At 37.9% G+C, this 7,919-nt stretch overlaps 1 long non-coding RNA gene across 1 annotated transcript; it reads right to left on the reverse strand.

The window, feature by feature from the left end:
* Positions 1 to 1,095: 1,095 nt before the first annotated feature.
* On the reverse strand, positions 1,096 to 6,595 carry LOC106352147. The gene is made up of 3 exons (XR_002659646.2): positions 2,622 to 6,595; positions 2,479 to 2,524; positions 1,096 to 2,397 (listed from the first exon to the last, which is right to left on the reverse strand). It is a non-coding gene; the product is annotated as an uncharacterized LOC106352147 (long non-coding RNA).
* Between the last annotated feature and the right edge of the window lie 1,324 nt (positions 6,596 to 7,919).

The raw sequence follows: 7,919 nt of genomic DNA on the forward strand, positions 1-7,919 counted from the left end.
CATTGTATATTTCCAAATCCTAGATTAAAAGAATTTTTTGACAAATAGCATAGTATAGTTTTATGCTGTAGAATTATCATGGCATATTATTTTTACCAAGTTCTTTTTGATTAGAAAAGAAGTAGGTTTAAATGTGAAATCAATAGTAGAATCATTTGACAGAGTTGATTTTGATAGATGACCCTTTATTGGGTGTGTTGAGGACCAGAGGTGACCACTCGATGAAAACAAAAGGTTGCTTTAGTGTTTTTCTAAGTTCAAGCAAAAGATAGGAAATCAATGCGACTCCTCGAGAGAAATTATATAAGTTTTATCAATGTGGTAAGACTGATGCGAGAGATGGCCTATTTTTTAGGTTAGTTTAACGACGACTTGACATATGTTTGTTTTGTGTACTTTTATCTACTTTTTCATGCGTCCCTTTTTTTTTTTGATGTTTTTTATGAAACTATATTATCAAAAACGATCGAGTAATAAGTCAGGAGTGCTCCTTTTTATTCAGATAGGAACTTGAAAACAAGTTCTAGGAAACCATGCAAAGAGTCCACCAAAATATTAACAACTCTAGATAAAACAAAACTGATACAAGGAGGAAACTAGAAATTAAATTATTGAATGATTCTTTTTGAAAAAGGAATATTATTGAATTGCTAACCGAATTGTGGTGATTATGATCAGGTCGGCTCAATGTCTAACTAAGATTTCGCAAAAACAAATGGGTTAAGTACAAATTCACTTTGGGCACATGCCAAGGGCTGTGCTCAAGTATGATCAATCAGGAATGATGATGTAATATCCCGATTTGTGGTATATAAAAAGGTTTAACAGAATTGATTTGCTATCTATGTCACTAATATGTGTTTACATTTTCCGTCACACGTCTGTTTAAAACTCTAAGATTAAACATGCTTAAGCTGGAGTAGTGTAAAGGATGAGTGACTTATCGGAAAGTGATTCGCGATACCGTGTGAGTGAAACCAAAGCACGAGAAAATGATATGTGGTAATTGCAGGATCAGTAAACAATGATTTCGAGCCTTGGAAAATTAATGCACCACCGTTGGATGAGATGGAGCCCACGAGCCAAGTTAGCGGGCATGAGAGGCCCATTAATTCCTCAATTTGGGGCTTATAGTGAACGTGTGTGGGTGGCTCATTAGCCGTGGGCAGTCGGGGCGTTATAAATGGTATCAAAGCTGGTTAACCATCTTGGTTCTGATCCGAGAGGCGTTTTGAGACATGTCATGGTGCACACGTTGCGCTTTATTAGTGGGGGTCAATTCTAACATCCCGATTTCTGGAATATGTGAAAAGGCTTAAAAGAATTTATTTCGCTACCTACGTCACAAAAGTGCGCTTACCTTTTCCATCACACATCCGTTTAGAACTCCAGAGTTAAGCGTGCTTGGGCTGGAGTAGTGGAAGGATATGTAATATATCAGGAAGTGATTTGTGATACCGTGTGAGTGAGGTCAAAGCACGAGGAAATGTCATGTGGTGATTGTAAGGTCAATAAAGAAGACTTACGGCCTTTTGCAAAAGTTAACGCACCGTCCGTCGGACGAGATGGGACCCACTGGCCGAGAGAGCGGGCGTGGGTGGCCCATTAGCCGTGGGCGGTCGAGGCGTTACAAGTGGTATCAGAGCCAGATTAGCCATCTCGGTTCTGACCGATAGGCGTCTTGAGACATGTCGTGGTGCGCAACATGGGCATTACGCTCTGTGAGTGGGGTTGAATTGTAATATCCCGATTTCTGGTATATGTGAAAAGGCTTAAGAGAGTTGATTTGCTACCTATGTCACCAAAGTGCGCTTAACTTTTACGACCACTACAAGAAAAACTGTCTATAGCCACAATTGTTTTGGTGGCTATGACCTAAATTCAGTAGCTTTTCGTAGCTATTTTTGTGGCAACTTTTGCAGCTATAAGCTTGTGGATATCGGTCGTTTGTGGCTGTTTGCGGCGGGAGTTCTACAACCTAGCCACAATGATATTTTGTGGGTAATATCCACAAATAGTAAGAAACCGTATTTTGTAGCTTCATTAACCACTAATGGCTACAAACAAAACCGCAGCTATATTAAATACAAATAATCATATATAATTGTTGCTATATTATAAATTATTATTTTTTGAAAATATAATTATATAATTAAATTAATTTGTAATATATAAAAATGCTAAATTTAATCTTTATTAAGAATTAATTTAAATGTACACACATAGTTTCAAAAACAAAAATCTACAAATATGTAGCTATGATCGATCTTAAATAAAAAAAACATTTCAATTTGATATCAGCAAGGATTTTATTGGTTGTGGTGTTGTTCTCCTCCTAATGTTCTTCATAAGTGCATCTTGCTCTTCTTCGCTAAGAGATGACACAACTCTAGGCACCTACAAATTAGAAAAGACATAAGATTAGCACCAACTGAAATTATTCTAACAACTAAAACAAAACCAGAGAACTGAGCATACCTCGTGACCATAGGCCAAATTTCTTGGAGCCCATGTGTGAGTGAACCTAAAACAGAATCATGATCAGTCACTAAGTCATTCAAGGCCAGAGCAAAAACAAACTCTTACAAAAATACAATGAAGCTCAATTCACAAATCCGTACCTCAAAAGCATAAACATGTTTTGGTACAAAGGCCAACTGATGTTCACATACAGCTCCTGCTATAAGAAAAATCAGTAAGATATTAGCAAACTTGAAAACTCAGAACCTCAAACTTATGGTAGAGTTAAGTAGAGGCCTTCTCAGAAACAAGCCATACACAATACTACTCAATAGAATCAGAATACCAAAACAAATAGAGTTTCATAGAAATCCAAACCAAGAGATATAACAGTAGGAAAATGATAAGAATAGGGATATATAATCCGACATACATCCATCAATACAACCGAAAACAAACTGCAGACATACATTGGCAAGAGACCTAACATGTCCAAACTCAGCATTCAAAGAAGCAGAATGATAGACATAAATATACAAACCAATGTTATCAATAAGCAATAACCAAACAAATCCAGCGTAATCAACTGAAATAGCCAAATAGGAACACAAATACACATCTATGCCTACCAGAGATAAAGAGAATAACATCAACAAAAGTTGTGTTCGGATGGAGAGAGAGAGAGAGAGAGATAGACTCACAGAAGTCATGTTACCCCTCCCGTTCAGTCCTACCGAAGACGTCTCCCACCGCCGCCGTCCATGAGAATAAAGGGCTTCTCTGTCACAGGAATAATTCACCCCAATAATGCACAGATTGATTAAACCCTTAATCGATTTCAGTATAAAGACATCAATTACCCGAAACATAAGAGAATTAGTGCCTATATTCAAAGATTTATAGACAAATTGAACCATAACAAAAAAGTCAGAGATTTCTAGATAAATGAAGACTTAGATCGGTTTCACACTAGAAGAAAAAGATGACTGAAAGAAGAATAAATCTTTGAATCTGTAAATAAAAGCAGAACACTGAAAGAGAATCATCGAATCTTAGAGCAAAGGAGAAAATAAGGTCACTGATAAATGTAAATCGACATCAGAAAGAGGAGAAGCAGTGAGGAAAATTAGGGATACTAGGGTAAACAAAGGAGAAGATCTGGGGCAATATTTCGGGCAGACTTAAAAAAATTCCTTAAAAGATTCGCGGTGTCAACCAAAATTTTGGGCGGGGCTTTCTAAAAAAATTGTAGAAAAGTGTTATTTTATTTTACATAATTAGCCATAATATAAGAAAAGATTTTAAATATTTCATTTTGGATAATTTAAATATCCAAAAGTGGTAAAATCTATTTAAAAGATAATTTATAAACTCATACATTTATAAAACTCAATGATATTTTATAAAAATCAGCATTTGATTGTAAAGTATAATTTATTTTTTACCAAAAAAAATCTATAATTTATAAGACATGTGTGTCAAGAAGTTCTGAAAAATTGTGATTGTCCAACAGTTTAAAATCACTTGTATCTACCATGAATTCCTCATCCAAGACTATCATTTGAAGTTTTATGGTAATTTGAATAATTATTAACTATTATTAATCTTCTAAGTAAAACATATGCATCATAACCGGTAGAGAAGGAGTTTAAGTTTAGGGTATGTTAGAATTTAGGACATGTTTTAGGATTTTGAATTTGGGGGCACAATTATTATATTTGATGTTTTAATATTTGTTATTAGTGTTAGATTAACGTTTTACATATTATTTATTGTATTATCTTTTAATGTTTATGATTAAATATTAGAAATTTGGAGTTTAGGGTATGAGTAGGGTTTACATTTTCCACAAAATAGCCACAAACTATATCGTGTCTATATTTATTTCTATGATTATTTTTGTGGCTGATAGTAGATGTTGATTTCCACAATATTTTATGTGGCTAATTGTGACTTATTTTCTTCGAATAACTACAAAATGTAATTTGCAGCTAATTACCAACATATATCTACAGAATAGCTACAGATTTTGGTTTTTAAAAATTGTTGCTAGTTTTATGGCTTTTTGTGGCTTGAAAAATATAGTCACAAAAATTTTGTAGCTAATTTGTAGCTATAAACATATTTTCTTGTAGTGACACACATCCGTTTACAACTCTAGAGTTAAACGTGCTTGAGCTGGAGTAGTGGAAAGATCGGTGACCTATCAGGAAGTGATTCAGGATATCGTGCGAGTGAGGCTAAAGCACGTAGAAAGGTCATGTGGTGATTGCAGGATCAGTAAACAATACTTACAGGCCTTGGAAAAATTAACGCACCGTTCGTCGGAAAGAATGGGCCCATGGGCCGAGAGAACGGGTGTGGGTGGTCCATTAGCCGTGGGCGGTCGGGGTGTTACAAGTGATCTGGCATATTATTTCTGGTTTAAGCAAAGAACTTAAATAACTATCAAGCATACTCCAAAAAGACACCAGATCGACTCAATTCATGAAGACAAAACATATAAGAACTAAACTACATTTATTTGAAGTTCTAAGCCGTGTGTGAGAAATTACAAGAATAGCCATCACCTTTGCTACTGTTTTGAATGAACGACAGAGGATGTAGTCAACTGCAATAATAGTCAGAGCTCATAATAACATGGGTAATGATCTTGGGGCGCAATGAGGACGTTGCGTTCTTTAAGAGAGGGTAAATTGTAACATCTCTGTTTGTGGTATATGGAAAGGTTTAAAAGAATTGATTTAGTTATCTTTGTCACCAAAGTGCACTTACCTTCTCCGTCACACATCCGTTTAGAACTCATGGGTTAAGCATGCTTGAGGTGGAGCTAGAGTAGTGGAAGGATGAATAACCTATCGAAAAGTGATTCGCGATACCGTACAAGTGAGGCCAAAACACGGAGAAATGGCATGTGGTGATTGCAGGGCCAGTAAACAATGATTTCAAGTCTTTGGAAAAATTAATGCATTGCCCGACGGGATGGGGCCCACGGACCGAGAGATTAGGCGTGGATGATTTATTAGCTGTGGGCGGTCGGGACGTTACAGATGACATGCAACCATTTGAGACAATAGGCTCCGAGTTTTAGCACATGTGGCAAGTTGATATATATTTAAAATATACTAGATTTTGACCCGGGCTTTAAAAGCGCGGAAATTGTCTATTTTGTAAACCTTTTATTTTATAACTTATAAATTTATATTATACCATGGTATATAAATCATTATTACTATTTTAAATGGGTATAAAAAGAAATATATAATGTGTTTGTGTATATGTGTAAAATTTGTAAGTGTGAGATTTTCTATTTATTGTATTGAAACGATTATATTTATTATATTAGCTTTTATTTAGGAATATTCCCTTATTGAGTTAAAGTATTTTAGGAAATGTTAATTAATTATATTAAACAAAAATTTATGAGCGGCATGATGTAATACCCTGCCCTTCGGGATAAAAAGGACGAGAGAGTAAAAGTCAGAATCCGAAGCCAAGCTTTTGGGAGTCTACATATTTGGAAGAATGTTGAGTTTTCATCACATGAAACTTGATATGATTCGAACAAAATAGAAGATTGTTCGAGCATCTACTTGGTGGTCGAATCGCGGGTGATAAGGATCGATCGGGAAGTTTTGAAGTACGAGGTGGTCAAAGAAGTGATCGTGGGTGAACCATGAGTCGAACAAGCTGCTCGACCATGGTTAGACAATGTTATAGATTGATCAGAAGAACATTTTGGAAGCATATATAACATTTTTGGAAGCATGGCGTTTTAGAAGCTCGACGTTTTACAAGAACGACATTTCTTCAATACGAAGTTTTCCGCAAAACTTCGTATCAGCGGAATATTCTTTCGAAGACATTGGAAGCAGGACGGGAATTAAGCAGGACGGGAAACAAGCCCGACGGGATCGAAGCACGATAGGAAAACCCGAAATTGGACGAAAACCCTAATTTTGGTATTATAGAAGTTTTTGATGAAGCCGAAGGATTGGGAAATATTTACCGCCAAGGTCAGAATTCAGATTGGAGTTTATTAAAAATATTCAGCTCATCAGAACGGGAGCAGAAAAATATTCGGGGTTAATCGCGGATCAGAAATTTGCCGGAAGGACCGAAATTGATCAGAAGAACATTTTGGAAGCATATATAACATTTTTGGAAGCATAGCGTTTTAGAAGCTCGACGTTTTACAAGAACGACGTTTCTTCAATACGAAGTTTTCCGCAAAACTTTGTATCAGCGGAATATTCTTTCGAAGACATTGGAAGCAGAACGGGAATTAAGCAGGACGGGAAACAAGCCCGACGGGATCGAAGCACGATGGGAAAACCCAAAATTGGACAAAAACCCTAATTTCGGTATTATAGAAGTTTTCGATGAAGCCGAAGGATTGGGAAATATTTACCGCCAAGGTCAGAATTCAGATTGGAGTTTATTAAAAATATTCAGCTCATCAGAACGGGAGCAGAAAAATATTCGGGGTTAATCGCGGATCAGAAATTTGCCGGAATGACCGAAATCAGGCGAATGGACCGAAATCAGGCGAATGGACCGAGAAGCTCGAGGTGGCTTGTTGCATGGGATCAGAACGTGGTGTCAACCATCTAACAAGCTGAGTTTCTCCAGAATCTCGAGGTGTGTCCGTGCATGAAGCAGGAGCATGCGAACTGACATGTGGAACACGAGGTGGATAGACCAAGCACGAAGTGTCGCCGCGCATGCAACTGAAGCATGCGGCCAGCCATGTGTGAGCTGCTGTGGCGCCTTGCATGAGTTCCAGTCATGCAGCCTGACATCTGGGAGGAGTGGTGGCGTCCTGCATATGTCCTGGCCATGCTGAAAGACATGTGGAGCACGAGGTGCCACCGCGCATGCGTTCGGAGCCATGCGGAGCGACACACGGGCTGCCACCAACCAGAAGCTGATTGGTTGTTTTATGCTATAAATAGGCACGACCTCGCTTCAGTTTCAGACATCCAAACCTGTCCAAAGCCAGTATAAAACGTGAGAGAAAGGTAGAAAAAGAAAGCAAGAGTTTCCGATCTTCTTCGAGGGTTTGAGAGAGTTTTTGAGGTCAGTTCTCTACTGATTTCGGGTCAGCGCCTTGGAAAGGTTCTGTCCAACTGAAAGTTAATCAAGTGAAGATCAGTTCAGATGGGAAGCAAGTTAACGTTGGTAGAGAGAGAGAGAGAGAGAGAGAGAGAGAGAGAGAGAGAGAGAGAAGGAAAGTGGTCGATGTAGAGTGTAGTCGATTTTGAAGACCGATACACCACCGAGAAGGCCAGTTCCGTCCAATCGACGATTCTTTACGATTGTGATGCGGAAGCTCTGTCCAGATCAGTCCGTCCAAGGTAGACAGTTTCCTCTATCGTCAAGCGGAAGTGCTGTCCGGAGTTAGTTCAGGTCCACAGGTTCAGATCGGTCGAAGTTCTGCTCGATACTCCGCCGGGAAG

The sequence above is a fragment of the Brassica napus genome, chromosome C7, assembly GCF_020379485.1.
Source record: "Brassica napus cultivar Da-Ae chromosome C7, Da-Ae, whole genome shotgun sequence".
Lineage (NCBI taxonomy): Eukaryota > Viridiplantae > Streptophyta > Magnoliopsida > Brassicales > Brassicaceae > Brassica > Brassica napus.